Raw genomic sequence first — 21077 nt, 5'->3', positions numbered from 1 at the left:
AGGATGATGGGCACGCTAAGGCACCAATAAACAGGCTTGGAAAGAAGCACACTTAATACAAAAGAGAGATTAGATGGAATCTGTAAATGGTCCAGTGGAAAGCAGAGGGATCAGAAAAGAAGTGTGACCCCCAGGGAAAAAAGAAGAAAAAAATTGAAAACCGTTACAAACATGGAGGTATCAATCCAACAATAAATGACCACAATTACTTTAAATGTGAATTGTCTAATCATGTCAATTAAAAGTCACAGTTTGTCAGAGTGGGCATAACACACACACACACACACACACACGCACGCACGTGCGCGCGTGCGCACACACACACGGTGGTCAATGTGTTGAACACAAAAACCCACCTTTACCCATTAAGTCCCAAGTTTTCAACTCTATGGATATTCAACAAAATCAGCTTTGTACATTACACTAGGTTAGAAATCATAATCTAGAGCTTCTCATATAATTTCAGTATCATTAATAATGTTAATGATATAATTATTAATATTAATGAATATTAATGAATAAATGCATATTAATTTTCTTAAGAAAATATAAATACTTACTTCAAAGTTTACCTCTACGGTATATCTGTTGCTCAATTTAAGTTTTATAGCTGTCCCCTATATGGGACAATGGGACATAACAGATTAAATATAGACTGACCGGTTAAAGGTGGAATGGAGAAAGGTTTTTCATGCTAATACTGGTCAACGGAACGTTGGATTAGCTCTGTTAATTTCTGACAATGCTGATATCAAAACAAGGGAAATTTTCAAGACTAAAAAGAAAAATAGCTGTAATAGTCAGCTCCAGAGTCCATAGCTAAACCCCATAGATTTGGCAGCTTGATTAAAAGAAGCAGTTAGAAATAACACAGGAGTCAAAGAAAACTCACAGGACATCAAAATGAAATTAAAAGAAAAATACAACTTATCAAAATGTGTAAGATGCAGTGAAAACTGTTTGTAGAAAGAAATTCACAGGATTTAACACATGTATCAGAACAGAAAGAGAAAGATCTAACGATCAATAACCTCAGTGTCCATCTAGAAAATGAGACAGAAAAGAACAACCTAACCAAAAAGTGAACAGGAGGAGAGAAATAATAATTACAGCAGAAACTGATGACATTTGAGAATAGGAAAACAACAGAGAATATCAATGAAATCAAAAGCTGTTTCTGGAAAGTCTAATGAAATTGCTGAACCTCCTGCCAAGCTAAGCAAGGGCAGAGGAAAGAAGAATCTAATTGTATTGAACCCAAAGAGGAATTGCCACCAAAACTCCCATGGAAACTTGAGGATCAGGAGAAGAGTATAAGGTTACAAACAGATAACAGATAAAACAGGCCAATCCCTTCCGGAACACCAACCATCAAACTCAAGAAGAAATGACAATTTGATTAAGTATAGATATAGGTATTGTAATCACAAACATATAGAAATAGCTGAATGAGTATAACATATGTAAATATCATATATAGTGTACAAATGTACACTAGTTAATGGTAAATAGCAGCACAAGAATGTGTAGCACTTTATGCTTTAAATTGAATAACTAAAAACTTCTCAAAAGCAAAACACCAAGACAAAATGTTTTCTCTAGTGAATTCTACAAACACTGAAGAAGAAATATGTGAATTCTCCACAATCTCTTTCAGATATGAGCAGAAGGAATGTTTCCTAACTCATTCCATGAGGCCATTATCACATTAATAACAAAACCAGATAAAGATATAACAAAAAGTGGGATTACACACTCATGTCTCTCATGAACACAGATGCAGAAATCCTCAAAAAGTATCAGCAAATTAAACCTAACAATTCAAAAAGGAATTATATGCTGTGACCAAGTGATAATTATTCTAAGTAAGTATACATGGTTGATACAATATTTATAGTGGTTCAAGGTAATTTACCACTTCAACAGGGTAAAGAAGAAAAGCCATGTTAATTGGAATAGAAAAAGCATTTGACATAATCTGGTATCCATGCATTATAAACATGCTCAGCAAACTGGGAAGACTAGGAAACTTCCTCTAGTTGGTAAGGAAACCCCCAGGAACTGCACAGCTAACACTATACTTAATGGTCAGAGACTGTGGGCTTCTGCCTGTGACTAGAAGCAAAGCAAGAATGACCTCCTTCATGATTCCTTCTAGACGTCGTGCCTCTGCAATAAGATAAGAAAAATCAGTGGACACAATTTGACTAAATACAGATTTAAAAGAAAGAAAGACAATTATATCCACAAATGACATGATTGCCTATTTAAAAATCCCAATTACAAAAAGTTTCTGTAACTAATGATGGCACACTGAAAGATTAAAAGATAGAAGATTGATACAAAAAGACAGTTGATTACCATTTACATCAGTGAACAATTCGTCTTTGAAATAAAATATTCCATTTATAATAGACCCCAAATTTAAATACTTTGATGTAGATCTAATGAAATATGTATATGAACTGTCTGTAGGAAACCACAAAACATTGATGGCTAAATTCAAAGACCTTAATGAAAGGAGAGATTATACACACACACACACACACACACATATTATAATTACGTATGTATACGTAAATATCATACACACACATAAAAGAGAAAGAGAGAAGGAAGGATGGAGGTAAGAAAGAAAATATTCTATTCTATATTATCACATTTGTAGGTGTTTACCTAACTGGTTTGAAACTTTTGTGCACACAAATATGTATACATATTTTAGGAAAAACAAAGCTCAGTACTTTGTTTTGTTTTCCTTGTTCAATCCCCGGCACCACATACACACACAAAAAAAATTCCTTGTGTTTAAAATTAATTTCCATTCTTATCAGAAATTTCAAAAATAAACTTTTCAGCTGAAGAAAAGGAAAAGACTTCACAGCTTGTAAACAAACCACCATTGTGTTAAACAATTTTTCATCACGTGCACGTGGGAATAAAGGTTTTGTTGAGGGTAACTAACCAGAATTTGAAATCTTGATTAGGAATCTTTCAAACATAAAACTTTATATTTATGAATTGTATTATTAGAAGTCAATCATTAGGATATTTGGGAATTATTTTAATTGTAGTTTTTATAAAATTATTTTATATCAATTAAAATCACTATAGCAAAAAAATCACTATAGCATTTGCATATATCATTATCATAATGATATAATAAGGAAAATGTAGTGAACACTTATGCCAATCTCCATTGATAGGTCCCTGGGTCCCCTTAGGTTTACCTTTATGTATTTTATAGTACTTGACATGGACTTGGTGTGAACAATTAGGGGAAGTGCTAGTTTAGGACAGAGGCTTTAAAGGGTGGTCCCCGAACAAGCAGACCGACGTTGGAGCTCGCCTAGTCTACGGAGTTGGAAGCCAGGCCTGGGTCTCCCTCCCAGGGGATTCTGATGCAGCGAGCACTGGAGCAATGGGGGCTTTCAGCAAAAGGAGGGCTGGGGGTGCACACCTTTGTCGTATTTTGAATGTGTCCCCCAAACCCTGTGTTGGAGACCATCATACTGCAGCAGCGTGGAGAGTGGGCCTTCAGAGGTGAGAGGGACCTGAGGGCCGCTCTGGAGAAGGGACCTATGCTGCCATCTGCAGTGCATCAGTCCTCACGAGTGGGCTCCTGGTGAAGGGGGTCACCCTTCCGGGGTCTCTGTCGTCATGCTCCCTTGCCCTCCCACTTTCTGCCATGGGATGAGCAACAGGAAGGTCCTGGCCAGATGTGGACCCCTCGGCCTTGGATTTCCCATCCTCCACAAGTGTAAGAAAAAAAAAACAACAACAACTTTGTTCATTATAAATTACCCAGTCTCTCAGGTATTCTTTTATAGCAGCATAGAAAACGGACCAAGATACCTGCCTCAACACGGACTGGCTCTTGGTGTGAAAATACCCTGACATTTATTTTGCCTCCCACACTTGGAAAAGAAGTCAGGAGAAGCAGGAGGCCTGGAACAGTCCCCTGAAGGTCACGTTTAGGAATAAATACACCAGGAGAAGAAGCTGCAACCAACTTCCTAAGCTGGAGGCTGGTGAGGGGGTAGCAGGGAGGGGAGGAAGAGGGATCAGCCAGGGCCCAGGGCACTAGCAGTCCCAGGGGAAACCGAGGCAGCAACGTGGCCCTGGACATTCAGGCTGGTAAAGCCATTGCCCTCAGGGAAGCTCAGGGAATTTCCTGCACCCTCCGACATTCTCCAGGAAGGTTCACAGGGAGGAGAGAAATGTTTACAAAAGGCTGAAGCTTGCATTCAAAATGTTTACTGAAATGAAGTGTCTTTAAGGGACTAACCTCGCCCCACCCCTCCTCCCAAACAATGACCAGATGTCTAAGAGCTGGTGGAGTCACAGATCAATCGCAAAAGAACAAAAATATTTTTTGCAAAGCAGTACAAAGAGGACATGCTTCAACAGACCACATATAGTCACCTGATATTTTATTTTGTCATTTAGAAAATATTTCAAATAAAATATCATTATTCCAGATTGCCTTTGTCAAATAGCCTCTAAAACGTGAAGGCTGAATGAATTTAATGGAAAATATTCACTCTTGGTCAGAGATGCTGCAGTGACAGATGAAAACCGCAGGGGGGCAGTAAAAGCACACGTCTTACTGACATGGTAGATCAGTTCATCACAACCTCCAAAATAAGCACTTGGCCAGAAGATGCGTTTTGTCTCTTAACCTTGCATTATTTGCTCTGTGTGTGTGTGTGTGTGTGTGTGTGTGTGTGTGTGTGTGTGTGTGTGTTTGTGTGTATGTTTTCACTCAGAGATGATAGAGTAATAAAATGAGCTGCAATCCTCGCAGAGAGCAGGCAGAGCTCCTTTGGATACCCCTGCAGCACCTTCACTTTTTCTTGTCACTGTCCTGCAAACCCGCCATCCTGCCTACTTTTCATCACCACGTTAGAGCAGTGTTGGGCAAGTCTCAAGCTTCTTTAGGTGTTAAAAAAAAAAGAATTTTCAAGTTAATGTTAACCCCACTCCCCCCAAGAAATGTTTCATTTTTGTCACCATGAGACCCAGCTCTGTTTGAAAGACCAGTTCCCAAATATTAGTGAAATATAATACAAATTAAAATTTATATTTTTCATATATAAATACATGTTAACTCATTTTCATTCACTTATCAAACACTACAAATATGCTTTTCTTTTTCTTTTCTTTTTTTTTTTTTTTGCTTTATATAACAGCCGATATTGAATGTGGTAACTAGTTAACTATTCACCAATTTTTATTGCTTAAATTTCTGGGAATTTCATGTAGATGGTGAGTCTATTTTAGGAAATTCTGAAGAGAAACTCCATTCAATTCAAGCTACTGCCTGCACAGAGGAACTTGTTAAGTTAATCGTGGATTTATTGTATGCTAGGTGAACAACACAACTTCTTTGGACGACTGCTTGGATGTTTCCAGGAGAGAAGAACATACACCTGCGATGTTTCCATGGAAGTTTTTCCTGTAGATTCATACCCAAGAGAAATACAAACATATGTCCACTAAAAGGCAATGATGTTTACTACATCTTTATTCATATATAGAAAAGCTCTATGGTGGTGGAATGAGACTCTGGGCAGTGTTCTCTTCACTGAAGACGAGCCAACTGTGTCTACCTGTACCCACACAGACACGGACATCAGAGACTGTCGTGGGACGGCAGCTTAAGCACAAAGATGTAAATACTATAGGATTCCTTCATCATGAAGTTCAAGAACTAGTGCGATTCATAGATGATGTATTAATTTTCCTTTTCTGCTGTACAAATAGATGACCACACATTTAGTGGTTTAAAGCAACACACATCTATTATCCCTCTTCCCGGGGCGGGGCGGGGGGGGGAGGGGAGGTCTGGAAGGGGCCAGGTTGAAGGTTCCTGAGCAGGGCATTTACAGAGTAGTCCATGATTGGAACAGGCTGGCCAGTCCTGTCTCTCTGGTTCTGAGCACAGAAGAGACAGGCAGACCTATCACACAGTTCGATAGCAGGATCATCTCCACATCGGCTGACTAGCCAGGTAATATTTTCCTAAGGGCAAAGAGCCACATTTGATGTAAATGTCATCTGCCTTATCACACCTTCCGACTGGATTGGCTCCGACTCATGCTGTCATCACTCAGATCAGGGGAAGAAGAACCCTGTTCCCTAGTTGTGACCACATCTGCCAGGCGTGGACCAGGGCTCTCCCATGGCCAGAGGTGAGTCAACCTCACCAGACTGTTCGCCTTTCCACTCCCTCTCACCTGCACCTCCAAACCCTCCCAAAGACCCTCTGGTAGTCCTCTGTTTCCACCAAGAAGAGGCTGATTTACAGTTGTACAATCTCAGCTGCTGTTGCTCTGACCCCTGGGGAGCCCCAGATTCCTGCTTATGTCTCTGCCGACACCAGCTCTCTGAGGCCCAAGCTGGTGGTCTTACTCCCACTTTGAGGAGGGCACCAGGGGTCTGAGGGTGGCATGGCCTCACAGGGCATTTGCCTGTTCTGGCTGAAACCTGGCAGGGAACCAGCATAACATCATAGCTTGTGAGCCCGACAGTCTAGGATACGAGGACATGTGACACTGTCCCCACTAAGGCACTCTTGCAAAGGCTGTCCACCACACACTCCAGAAGCCTATTGTGTGGCCCACTTCATGGATAAAAGTTCTAGCTCAGGAAGAGGCCCACAGCTTTGACCAAGGACTAGCAGACCCCGGGTGCCCTGTCTCCAGTTGTTTAATTTTTGAGAACATAAACACCACTCTTACAGTTTCTAGGTCAACCTCAACATTTGTTGTGTAACACTGACTGGAATCAGCAGAATTCTAATGGAGATAGATTGATTAAAATATGTTCTGAACTCTAAGCACTGAAGTCACCTGTAAAAAATTTTAAAAGGAAAACAGAAGACTTGAATCAGAATTTCTAATCGAAACAAATATCACCCTTTATTTCTTTCGATATAAAATATTCATATATAGAAAAGCTCTGGCCCCCCAAGCCTGGAAATCCCAGGTCTCGGGACTAGAACTCTTCCTCAGAGCTTCCCTGGATGGGTAAGGCCTTCCCTCTCCTCTTACAGCTCCAGGGACATCTGCCCACAGATGGGAGGGAACACAGAGCTAACCAAGCTCTCCCAAGTCAGCAGGGAGGATCAGATGTACTCTTTGACCTTAAACCTCAGCTGAACTCCCAAACATGCAGACTTCTCCAAGTCTCCTGGAAGGAGGCCAGCAGAGAAGGCCAGCCTCTGCCTGATGAGAAACTGCTTCTAGTGCACAGCAAACAGGGCAGAGGTTCTGCAGAACTGACACTTCTTACCCCCAATTCTGCTTCCCTGAGATGGTCTTAACGCTCTAAGAATTCAGCTTTTCCTTCCCAGATTCTTCTCCAGTACCATCATATTATCCAAACATTAAAATACCTTCAAATGGCACCCATATTGGACAGGTAGGTAGATGGGATCTGGAGAAAGCCCAATTCACGGTTTCAGACGGAGCCAGAATTGCTCTGGACAAATAAAAGCTCAATTCTGTCACTTCCTTCAGCTTCAGAATAGCCATTCCTTAAATCTCACAGTGAGAACCGCTGTCCCTTGCAGGCATCATGGGACATGCCAACACTGAGACTATTGGTCAGATTTATGCCTCTCATTTAGTATTTATTTATGCCACTAATATCTGTTTCTGATTTTTCAAGATTTCTCAAGACTCATTTGAACTAAAAATCTCAGTTCTGTGAGGACCAGGACCTCATTCGTCAGAGGGTCAGTCATGTCACCATTCCAGTGGGTACCAGACCCCATCCCCACAGCCCACCTTAGTCCTATAGTATAGCCATCCCCATGGGGGAGAGTTCCTGTTCTCTCTTCCAGGCCTGGTTCTGGATGGTTGCTGAAGTCAGAATTGTCTCAACTCAGCCTTCATGATGCTCCCTTTGAACCCCCTATCTGAAACATACTGGAAATGATGTCTTAGGGCCTTCTGACATCTGTCAGTCTTCACAATCATGTGGGTTAGTCAAGTCCTATTCACTTACTTGAAAAATGGACAGAATATTATAATTCAAAGCTTTTCCTGCTTAGGACCCTAGTCTTCCTCTTCTGCTCCCAAGTCCTCTAAATGGAGATATGGGATTGGGAAAAGGAAGCAACAATCTTTTTACTTAACTTGCAGCCTCTGGTCTTTGGAGTCCTGTAAGTGAAGCCTCCTCTTGGAGTGTCCTGGCTCTGGAGTCGTGTGCTGTAGGTCCTCTGCTCTCCAGCCAAGGTTCTCCACCTCTGCGCAACTCCAGCGTGCTCCTGGGGTTGTCTCACCAAATGACGGTTTCCTGGATTGAGGACCAGTAAGATGGTCCAGGCCTAGTGACCCTCGACTAATGGGAAACCCACAAATCCTCGCCAGGCTAACAAGGCTGCCCTGCTGCTGTCTCTCACATCTCGGCCACATGGGTTCACTCAGCGACCTTTTAACTTTCTCAGGCTCCTGAATAAACAAATGGCTGGAGCTGCTGCCTTCATGTACACACCCAAACATCCAGGGTACGACACTGGTTCCCTGAGGATTCTCTGTGTTCCTGCCTTAAAATCAACTTTGTCTTCTTCACCAATCACATAAAAAACAATTTTATCATCTGAGGGTCCTGATGGGTCTTCTGCTTCACACCCTTCCTTTGAGAGAGAAACCAGTTGGCGCATGCTGACCCGGGTACAGAACTGCTGGGGCCCAGGGCAGAGGCTCTGTAGTGTCTTAGTCTGTTGAAGCGTCTACAGAAAATCTGGAAGACTTGGTAACTTACACATTCATCACTCAGTGTCAGGCAGGATGAGAAGTCCAAGATCAAGGAGCCAGGAGATTTGGTGTTTGGCGAGGGTCCACCGTCCAGAGACAGCAAGCGGCTTGTTGCTGTAGCCACAGGAGGAAGAAGCCCCAGGATGCTCCCTGGAGGCCCATTCCTGAGGACAGAGGGCTCCAGACCTAATCACCTCCAATGATGACATTAATCTTGAGGGCACACCAAGATTCTGACAAGAACCTGTGGTCCTTGCTCATTCAGGAGTTGCTCTGGAAGCAGAGTCTCTAATCATGGGGCTTGGGAAGATTTATTAAGGCTCAGCTCAGAGTGCAAAGGGTTGCTAATGTCCACTTTATTTACAAAGTCTCCTTCTCCAGGTGTAAACATCAAGGATAGGAGAGAAAGACTCAAATTTGGATACAAAAAGAGGACTGGATTTTTTTAAAAATGCTATTATCATAAATTCTTTGCTAGCCTCACTAACATCTAACAAGATAAGTAAAATAAGTATAAACAAAGTGGTTATATTTTTAAAGTGAGAAAAGACAAATTGGAAAAATGGAAGTTTTATTTTGATTGGGGCATTATGGTTGTACATAATGTGGGATTTTTTTGTTACCTATTCAGAGTAGTGGATATTTGCATAGCCAGTTATTAAAGTTATTCTGCAACTACATGAAAGGAATTATATTCTGTGTGTGTGTGTGTGTGTGTGTGTGTGTTCCATGCCCTTTTGACACATCCCCTGTCTGTCCCAAGATACTTTACATGCATCTCTGTTATACATAACCAAATGGCTCCAAAGAAGCATGAAGCACTTGAGTCTTCAGCAGATCTTCAGACAACCACAGGATTTCCCTTTTTTTCCAGACAATGTCTCGTGAGAGCAAGTGGGGCTTACCAGAAGTAATGTGACAAGGCTCCAGAAATTTCCTGGAAGAGCATCTTACAGTCAAAGTGTAGGAAAAGCCTGAGGCTTGGCTGTGAACTCTGTCATCCTGATAGCAAATCAGACAAGGAGGGCCAGCAGGGCACCCTGGGTGTCAGGAACATCGCCAAGGAGCTGGTGATGTATGAGGAGCAGGTCCTACTTTATGTCATGTACTCTCGCTATTGGGTTTCTTATCTCCCTTGTAGTAATATTTATGTGCATTATCTTCTTTATGAGACCATGAAGCTCTGAGGACATGGTTTTTAACTTATCTCCACCACTTCCTATCAATCAGCGTGAAGTGTTATTAGCCTTTAGGATGTACTTGATGGTTTTGAATGGGTAAAAAGGATTTGGGGGTAGGACTGACCCAATTCCCACAGAAAATTCTGACCATCAGGGATCATTTGTTTGAAAACAAAGGGGTTGTGTCTTTAAAGAGAGAGCGTCCCTGGCCACTATCTTACAGCTGAGCAGTGGTTCTCCTTTGGAATGTCTCCCCAGCCACTCCTGGGACATTTGATGATTCCTGCAGGTGCTGTTTGGTTGTTCCCAGTAGGATAGGGAGTGCTACTGTCCCGAGGTGAGTAAAACCAAACCGAGGGATGGACCTAAATGTTCACCACGCCCAGAACATCCCACCATCCACCCCTGGAGAGATATCTGGCTCCAGCATTAAGTGTCAAGGCTGATAAACACGGAACTGGACTTCCTGTGCTCAAAGGCTTGGTCTTGCTCACAGGATCAGGAAGAAGATCCTGAGCTTTGGCTGCTAATCCCAACAGCTGGTTGTGGGCTATGGAAATACAGCATTCTCTGTTTATTTCTTTTATTAAGAGTCCAGGGTCTTGCCTACCTACTAGAAACCATATTTCTCATCTTCTCTTATAGCAAGAATTAACGGTGGGAATGAATTCTAGTCAATGGAAGGAATGGAAGTGATATCGACTTTGGGTCCTTAAAAAAAGGAAGCTCTCGCCTAATGATTTTGAATTAAGTTTTGCTATCCTATCTGCTAGCCAACGCCTTCAGTTTTTCTTTAGGAAATATTTGCAGTTACTGACACAAAAATGATTGAATTATAAACTTGTGTTAAAATGAAAGGAATCTTTTCTCTAAATAAATCAATAGAAACTCTCAAGTGTCTCCATTCTCTCCTCCCTGCAAGGCCTAACCCGGTTGTGGAGGTGCAGGGGTTCTTGCAGATATGGATGACATCACAGAAGATGGAGGAGCAATGGAATGGAAGGAGAGGTGTCCCTTTGTGACGTGGTGGGGCAGAGTCACCTACTGGTGTTGCCCTACCTGTTTTCTGCGAGAAAGACATGAACCACTTTGACCACAGCACTGTTGGGACTCTGGAGATTTGGTGTTTGGCGAAGGTCCACTGTCCAAAGACAGTGTCTTGTTGCTGTAGCCACAGGGGGAAGAAGCCCCAGGATGCTCCCTGGCTCAGCTTTTTCCACTAACTCACACAAACTGAGAGCAGGTGTCACTCCAAGAGGCAGGCAGCCTCACTCCTGAAGCTCAGGACATGGGAGGCAAGTAATGAAATCGGCTCCACAGGGCATGATGCCAGACAGAAGCAAGCAAACCACATCCCCAGGGAGGCCACACCTGCCACGTGCCACAGCCTGTGCAGCAGCAGCCAGGGAACCAGTGGGTCACACCAACAATGGGGCATGTGAGGACCTGATGTCACTGGGATGGTGCAGTTGCAGGAGTTAGAAGACACATTGATACTTTACCTGTATTGGTATTGTTTTCAATGTGCGTGTTGATAAGCTTAGGAACTGTGTTAGGATATATGTCTAGTGAAAAAAGACACTGGTGTTTTCTGGAAGAATGTTCTATAGGTAAAAGAGAGAGACGTTTGACTGTTACTGTGAGCAGTAGAGATCTTAAGAATAATGCAGGATTTTATTTATAAAGGCAAGGAAAATCTGGGCACTCGAGCTTCTTCAGCCCCTACCCAGTGCCTGGCGCTCTGCTGGTCTCTGCGGCGGGTGGAATTCAGAGGAGGTCACTGCATTTCCCTGCGATCCTCTCAGGTTGCTGTCCTGATCTCCACCTGGCCAGGGAATGGCTTTTGCTCCTCTCCAGGGAGGGCAAATGCAGCTGAGAAAAAGGAAATCCACTGATTTCCTGAAGAGAGATGTTAAGCCAGGAGTTGCAGCCAAGCTTTCTGCAAGCCAAGGTTTTTGAGATCACAAAGGATTTTTGAGTTACAAAAGGTTGGGCCTCTGGAGACAGCTGAGCAAGGAGTCTGGGGAGAAAGCTGGGGAAAAGCTTCCTGAGATAAGAGTACTTTCCCACACAGAAGAGGGGCGTTTAGCAAGTGCAGGGGAGAATGTGTTTACAGGGAACCAGAGTCTGGAAACTCAGACGGCATTTTGTGAGGACTCCCTCCCCTGCACACTCTGGATGGTAGAATGCAGAGCCCCAGGGCTTTGGCAGGGACCAAGGACACAGGCTCTCTGAAAACTGAGGAATTGAAAGTCTTGAGGATCTGTCCTCTCCGGACACACGCACTTCATCGTGATTTAGCAAGAGGAGAACATAATTAATCATAGAAGGCCACATACACCAGATCCCAGGTTCCTCATCCTTTGGGAATAGCAGAGAAGGGCTTCAGAAAGTTGTCCATGTCCTGGTGAGAAACACAGAAGGCTGAATGGGGGTCTGGCCTGATTTACAGGTGGAATGCACTGGATGCAGAGTGGATGCATAAGTTTTCTTCTTATTTTTGCATCTGATTTTAAAGTTTGCTCTAGGGAGTAAATGTGTGAATATCTTCACAATGCCAAACACCAAATAGACACCAGTCACAAGGGACTCTCTTGACAATTACTTTTTTACATGGCATGCTTCTCCTGCCATCCTAGGCTGTCCCTGATCAAAGGGTTTAGTGCATCAACATGTGGAAGAGAATATGTGATCACTTCCACTTTTGTGGGATGTTCTTGTATTTGGTTTAATCTTAGCTCTGAGGACTCTTAAAGATGCATGGAAATTTCTTGCATGTGAAAAGTGTCTTGATAGAACATATGAGGGTCACTCATTGTGCCAAGTACATAAGGCTCATAACACAGTATCTTTTCCAAAATAACACCATGAGGCACAATGTCCTCATTGTGCCCATTTTGTGAAGGAGCTGTGTGGCTTGCATTCCAGTTTGGCCCGTGAGTTGGTCAGTCCCTGTAGACTGAGGGTTCTTTCCTTCTCAGGGCAAATGGTAGGACCCACTGGTCAGACTCAGCCATGGCACAGTTTAGTCTACACTAGTGTCATGGCCACAAACATTCATGGCCAAGTTCAGCATCCACAGGTGAGGTCAAAACTCAGCAGGAGAGGCATACAGGGAGGCACTGCAGAGACATATGACAAAGGTCACAGATGCTCAGAGTGAATAGGAAAAAACAAGATCTCAGCTGATAAACAGTGTTGCTATCTAAGTGACAGCAACACTGGGGTTCACTTACTATTCCACCTTTTTTATTATGTTTCATTTTTTGCTAAAAAGAGCTAAAATGTCAGATTATTTGAAAACAAATATGGCAGTGATCCTTTATCAGTATTTATAGACCATAAAGTAATAAACAAATACATCTTTAGATAATATACACATATAAGTGGTTAACTTAATCATCTTTAGATAATATACACATATAAGTGGTTAACTCCATCTTAGATAATTTCTTAACCATGAGGTATTTCTAAATTGTGAAAGATCAGATGAGAAGCCCACCATGCTTGCTCTTTCTCAGAAACTTCTGAGTAATATGTGCTAACCTAAGCGACTGTTTCCCAATAAAGCCATTTCAGTTGTATGATTAAATACCTCCATAAATATCTTCTAATGGTTACCCAGTGACTTCGCTAAATGAATGATCTTTGCTCTTTTCAGTGTATCAATATTATAGACAACAGCAAAAAAATACAATTCTGATCCGTTTCCCTTAACAAATTATACATGATCAAATTGTTGCCCAATTTACAAACTCTTTATTTTTCTGTTCCCAGGATTGCACAATCACTTCACATTTTTATTTGGTGGTATGTTGTTATAGAGATTATTTAGCCCTTCCCTTTATTCATCTAAATCTTACAATATTTAAATTCACACAAATCCTTTAGAATTATGACATGAGCTTCATCTTCATTACTCTAAGGCTCAATATACCTTCCAGAAACGTGAGAAAGCAGAGGCAAACATGTTTAAGAAATGTTTATTAACAGTGCTTTGCCTAAAGAGACAAACATTGACAACTGACCTATCCAGCTCATTGAATGTGGATTCTTATGCCTTAAACAACAATAAGAAGTTATAAAAATAACACAATATTCTAACAAATTAAAATATTTGAAGTCAAGAGTATTTTCACATGAGAAGTGACTTGAATAATGCTGATTTGAAAATAAATCGGACCCTGGATGGACTCAAACTTGATTCCATGTGTGATTTGAACATGACAAGATCTATTTACAATCAACTCAGCAGAGTTTGGTGATGTTTACAGAATGAAACTGACCAGGCTGGAGAGTGCTGGAACTGAATTTGGAAATGAGTCAGGATTCTCACAGCTGCTTTTTGATCTATTCGTCACTGATTGGGAAGGAAAGATTTCAGCAGCTGCCTGTGATCCATTTCAGGGAGTGGACAGGCAACTAGGAAAGAAAAAGGCTAGTGATGACCTGGCCTACTTCTGCAAACATGGTAAAATCCCACAGCCTGTAAGACAGATTAACGATGTTTTCTAGAGAGTTCTTATCTATGGAGTGGTTTTGGCAGAATTTTCATGGTTTAGGATTCAGGTATTAATAAATGAAGATATAATCTTACTTCATGAAGCCTGGGTTACTAGAAGCTATCTGGAACTTTAATATCAATCTATCGTAACCTAAATGTTCAAATAACCTGTGAACTTTCCTTGGTACTTCCTCTGTTACTTTGGGTCAGAAAGTCTGGCATGCCAGAGCTCTCTCTGCCTTCTCCTAACCTTGAAGATATTAGCAAATATTGATAAAAGATGATATCTTTTCTGGGAAGTAAGGTTATTTTAAAATATTTAGATACCGTTTAATTTAAATCTTGGTATTTGCCAAAGACTAATTTGGACAATGTGATTCAGACATGGTGTAATGGTGCTAAAGATCAAAACAAGTATCATTTTGTGAATGGTTATAAACAACGATTAGTAAAAAAACATTAGTTAACTATTCATAAGAAGTATTAATTTTACTGATAAGTGTACTTATGCCAATAAATCAAAAATCATAAGTAAACTGTATACTGAATACTTGATCTCTAATCAATACTTCATTGCTATTTCAATACCACAATAGAAAAAAAAAACATAGTTATAAAGTGAGATTGCTTGTTACAATCCACAATGAGGTGCAGGTACTTGTACATCTGGGCATTTACCTTCAGAAGTCTGCATTCTCGAGGGCTTTGGAAAATGTTGAAGCATTGAAAATGGTTCACCTACAGAGGGGCATGAAATTTTTCATGAGTTTGAAAAAAAAAGAAAATAGCTTGAGAGCTTTGCAGTTGATGTTGACCGCAAGGTTCTTAAGATACCTTATGAAACCCTGCCAAGGGGGCTGGGGATGTGGCTCAGTGGTAAAGTGCTTGCCCAGAATGCATGAGGGCCTTGGGTCCATTCACAGCATTGGGGGGGCGGGTGGAGTTTAATTATTTAATGTTATAATTATCATGATAAAATGTTTCTCTTTACTGACAGGCCATCTATAAATTTTTTAAATGGAAGATGAAGTCAACCTTCCCTACACCACGGAATTACATAAAGTGTGTCTTCTGTGGGTGGCATTGTACCCTGTGCCCAGAGGTTAACAGAGGTCATGATATGGAGGTAGCCCAGAGAGTGAGCTGGAGGCTGGCCTCTCTGTGAGTCTTTACTCACTTCCTTGACTTCTTGGATCACTTGGGTGTTTCTCTTTCACCACCTACTGCCCCACTTCCTGTGTGGTTCCTGAGCGTGGAGAGATAATAGGCACATGAATGATGTCCAGAAAAGACTGATGGGGAATGAACTTAGGAGACAAATCTACACTAGAGACAGAAGCTGGTAGATTGGACAAAAGGCAGGATAAGGACATGGAGAAGAGGAAGGGAAAGATGCATCCCTGTGTCCCTGAGAGCATGGGCAGACGGTGGCAAGTCTGTTGAGGAGCACAGCAAGTGCAGTTCTGGCCTCATTAATTGATCTTCATGAGAGGGTGCACAGAGAGGCAAAGGCGTGTGGAGACCTGCGCAGGCAGCACAGGGAAGAGGTCAAGCCTAGAGAGAAGGCACGGGTCGAGGGAGGAGGAGGAGGATGAAAGAGGGCATCGGGGCCAGCACAGCAGCCCAGGAGGGAGAGTAGGACCAGGGACATAAAGTCATCTGACTCTTCAGTGAAACTAATTTTCTGTCTTCATTGGAGCCTTCTTAAAAAAACAAAACCCTTCAGGAAGAGTCCTAGTTTGAGAACTCTTGAATAATTCCACATTCACATCACTGCAGGCTGAACAGCCCAAGTGCCTGTGTGGTTTCGCCACCAAGAGAGACACCACTGAGAATGGGCACCGGCAAAGGAACTGCTCCCTCATCCGGTGTCCCTGCAAATGCCCCAGCAGGTGCTTCAGACCTGGACTCCTTCTGAGGAGGACGGGCATCCCGTCCAAGTCACTCCCCAGCACAGGGACCTGCATTTACGACCCTCTTCCATGTACTCTGACCCCTGGGCAGATGTGCTTGCCCGAGCACCCCCGTATACTACTTTCCTACGAGACCCTGCACTAACTGAAGGCCAGCGATGTTGGCTGTTCACACCTTAACCAGCAGCGACATTTCTGCCAGCACAGGTATCCGGAGAATATTTGTTGAACAGGAAGACTTGTTGTGGACGTGGAAGGCTGCCACAGAATTCTGCCTGTTTCTGCAATACGGTTTTCATGGTCGTTCTGCATGTGTTTAGGCCCCAAGGTCATGCCAGAGCTTAGCACACCTCCCCAGTCCCTGAGACAGAATTTGATAAGCAAACATGAGCTGGAATGAAACAATGGAAGGATGGACACAGGGAGAATTTTCTGGGCCCACCGATGTGTGGACACAAAGGGAATCATCGAGTACCAACGCTTTTTCTTGCTTATGCTCAGCCCACTCAACATGTTTAAAATAATGTGATGAGTGTGTTTATGTAAGACCATTGTGTTAGTCAGCTTTTCGTCACTGTGACCAAAATACCTGAAAGAACCACTTAGGGGAGGAGAAGTTTATTTTGGGCTCATACTTTCAGCGAAGCCATCCATGGCTGGTGGACTTCACTGCTCTGGGCCTCGGTGAGGCAGAACATCATGACAGGAGACTGTGCTAGAGGAAAGTGGCTCAGCTCATGGCAGCCAGGAAGAGAGAGGTTAAAAGGCCAGGGTCAGATGTAGTCCAAGGCCACGTCCCCAGGACCCTACCTCCTCCAGCCACTCCCCACCTGCCTACAGTCATCACCCTGTAGTCCTGAAATGGATTAATTCACTGATGAGGTTAGAGCCCCATGACCTAATCCTTACTTCCAAACCCCACCTCTGAACCTTGCTGTATTGGGGACCATGCTTCCAAAGCCTGAGATTTTGGGGGCATTTTAAAGACCCAGATCATAGTGGCACCAAGATGGGTTCATGCTTCTGCTTCTGTTCTGGATTCTTCTCTGTGGCATTCTCCTGGGGTCATTGAGCATGAGCCTTCTGACTGACCACCTTTCTCCCTCCCAGTGGCTGCTTTCACTTTGCTGCGGGGTCACAGATTCTCACAGGGGCCACCATCACTACAAACATCGCATGTGCCACTCAGACCTCAAAACAGCTTGATATTCTGAGATCAAGTGTGGGAGAGTCTTTCTTCTTCATTTTCAGTTTTGACTGTCTTGGGGTTTAGGGGGTATTTTGCAAAGCTTGTAATGAAGCAACTCATCTCGAATTAGTTTACATCCATATTGCTCCATGGAACTCAGACAGCTATCCTGGAGGGTTGGGACAGAAGAAAACACCAAATGACCCACACTGTGCTGTGCTCAGAGTCACCCTTCATCCTCGAGGGCCTCGATCCTGGACCAGAGAAGCCTGCTTTTGCCTGTTTGACTCTGTGCTTGGCGTGGTTGAAAAAGTCTGTCCTGTTGTGAGCACAGTAAAGGCTAAAGTTGAGGTGATCATTTCTCATTTCTACATATAGGTGCTATAGATTGTACCAGTGTAACAGCACACTGACAGAAATATTTATTACTCAGTTTTTGATCTGTTAAAAGAACCACAGGAAATGTGTATTTTGTGAGTTGAGATGCCAACCGCTTGAGTAACTGTTAGTAAATCTAAGGATGGGTCCCCCCCCCCGTCCTTTTATCCTACCCTGATAACATCAACGTTCACTGCAGATGAACTTAAATGAAAAGTTTTTGAAATGAACTTTTATATATTTAAGCTTAGTACAATTTGGATGAAGGGTGACTCTGTAATTACATCCATTAAATTGGTTTCAATTGCTCTACTGTGTCAACAGTTAAGGCTTAAGTGAAGGAAAAGACATTTTCAGGAAGAAAACAATAATTCCCACCCCCACCCCCGCTCATATTCGTCTCCTCTCATTGAAAGTGATGCACATAACGTTCTCTAAACAGCCTTCCCATTTAAACCTTTGGGGTAAAACTGTTGGTGATCACTTGGATGACATTTCAGAAGAGATTGTCACAGAGAGGTCACATTTCTTCAGAATCAGAAAGATTTAAGTTTCAAATCCAGCTCTGACCCTTTCTTTGAAATCTCCTTCACAAGGCTCTTCTGCAAGATGGTGATACAGGCCAGTGTGGCAAAGCTCTTGGCAGCCTAGTGAGTTACACAATAAAGCTAATACTTTTGAACCGTATACACACATCATCATGCCATTAATTTTTAAGTATTTGTCAACATAGGTTTACATGGGGCATGAAAAGGATCATAATTTTCCATCTTTAGAAATTAGGTCAAACCTCTGTTTCTGCAAATAAAGTTAATGAGTCTAGGAAACTTTGCATTTGAATATGCTGTTTGTTATTCAAAAGGGAAGTTTGACCTGTGCATAAGAGAAAAAGGAAATCAATGGAGAACAACCCCCAAATGACCCCGATGTGACTCTAACAGACCTGGATTCCAAGCATCCCTTAAAACTATGTTCAAACATATAGAAGAAAACATAAGGGGCGGCAGAATGGCATCTGGAACCCGTGTTTGTACAGGTACCTGCAATTATCCACATGAAACACTTATTTACTAGTGTTGGCAGAAAATAGCTTGACCAGGTGTATCCAGAGGAGCATCAAATTCCAGTTTATTCTGTACATGCACTCATGAATAATAAACAGTAATTTAAAAAAGCTTTCTGGATATTATGGAAACAAAGACAAACCAAACAAAAAATAGGTCTGATTTTCAACTCATGGACTCTGGATTTGACATAAATCGAAACAAGTATAATAGGTGGTTAAAAAAAATAGTGTGTTTCATATAAACAGCACTTAGCTGTAGCCCAAAGCCCCAGGGGTACTAAGTTTTACTTCCAAATTTGGGGTGAATTGGACATAAGGGAAAGCTTGAAGGAATGACCAATGAACAGATGAGATGAACCTAATCAGATGCTTGGGAGATTTACATGCAGCCAGGGTGGAACAGAAGGGAACAGCCAGGGTGGAACAGGGGGGAGCAGGCATATGGACAAGGTGATCTGGAGAAGGTTCTGAATACAGGAGTGGAGGGAGCAGTCCTCCTAGAGTACATGGTGCACCCAAGGTGCAGAGATAAGGTAAGAGGAGCAGGTGAGTCCAGGTTACAGGACACTGGACATCCTCTGAAGACATCAGGAAGCCAATTAAAGGACAAGATACAAAAGCTCAGTGTTATTTCCTTTGTAAGCTACAATTCCAGAAACAATTTCCAAAATTGATCGTAATTCCGACAATTGCTTAGTAAAAAAGCAGATGAAATAGCTCTTGTAATTTTAGTGTAGAACCCTTTAGTTTATTCAGGATTAAGTTACCACATGATAGATTTGAGCACCAATTAAGAATCAAGAAATTTGCTATAAAGTTTTTTAACTTTTTAATTATAAGATATATGTAAGTTTATGGTTTGACAAAATATTCCAATGCACTAACAGAAAGAATCCACCCTTGACATTCCTTGGAATGGCAGTAGAGGAAAGAAATTTAATTTTATGTATACAAAATGAAATCCACACATAAAGCACAAGTTAAAGTTAAATTATAGGTTGCTAGTTTTGCAGAAATAATACTTCTTTCCTAAGGTCTTGTCTGTAATGTGTTCTGATGAGGAAATTAAGGAGTTCTGTTTCTTAGATAACTTATAAAATTACATTGAAAAATTTTAACATTGATAACGTTGAGACATGACCAAAATATACTATAAATTCTTAGGGGCTGTGGGTTTTGCCAAATTGTATGGTGCTTGCCTAGTATGCACAGGGCTCTAGGGTTTGATCACTAGCACTGCAAAGATAGAAATAGAGATAGAGAAAGAGATAGAGATAGATAGATAGATAGATAGATAGATAGATAATATTAAATTCACAGCAAATGTGTTTTATAATAGTTCAGGTATTTAGGGTCTAGTAGGATTCACTGGAAATATTTGAGGATTCTGAAATATTAGAATATAATGCCATCAGAGTATTTCAGACTGGGAAAAGCAAAGGAATTTTATGTCCCCGAATTCAAAATGCTTATTTTATCCTTCATGTTACTCCTTACAGCTAATGACATCAAAGAAAGGAACTCAGACACATGGCAGTGGTCACACTTGGTTGCATATCAGTGAGTGATTATGTAATACTTGTATGACTTTTAAAAGCAAACACAGCACAAGTCCCTGCCCCCACACCCTACTCTGTTTTGTGGCATGGAATGGTGCCTAACCTCCTGGGACCATCTGTGTTAATATGGACATAATTATTCCTTATGTTCTATAATTGCATAAGGTACATCTTACAGAGAACATTTCCTCCAAGGGTCTTATGCAATGTTCTATGAAAACAAGCCTTATCTGGATGTGTGAGTCACTGTCTCCCAGAAAACGTCTTCCTTGTAAATGATTCCAGCGCTTATAAAACAAAAGAAGGGAGGAGAGAAACCATGACCTTTTTCCAAAAGGGAAAAACTAACCCAAGGGACAGGGGATTGCCATTCCATTTCCTCTTATTTGCTGGTTTTGTGATAGTAAGACTTTTTAAAGTTGGTTATTTAATCAAGAGCAGAAAGCCTGATGAACTTTGACCTATTTCCATGAACTGGTGGTCAAACGGGGAGAATAAAATTCCAAAACGGCACAATCATCA

General features: G+C 41.9%; 1 long non-coding RNA gene across 1 annotated transcript; it reads left to right on the top strand.

The window, feature by feature from the left end:
* Positions 1–5414: 5414 nt before the first annotated feature.
* LOC107143286 lies at positions 5415–9445 on the top strand. The gene is made up of 2 exons (XR_001503678.2): positions 5415–6194; positions 8151–9445. It is a non-coding gene; the product is annotated as an uncharacterized LOC107143286 (long non-coding RNA).
* The last annotated feature ends 11632 nt before the right edge of the window (positions 9446–21077 follow it).

The sequence above is a fragment of the Marmota marmota genome, unplaced genomic scaffold (assembly GCF_001458135.2).
Source record: "Marmota marmota marmota unplaced genomic scaffold, marMar, whole genome shotgun sequence".
NCBI lineage: Eukaryota > Metazoa > Chordata > Mammalia > Rodentia > Sciuridae > Marmota > Marmota marmota.
The sequence above is the reverse complement of the archived record's forward strand: the minus strand, read 5'-3'. Positions and strand labels throughout refer to the sequence as shown.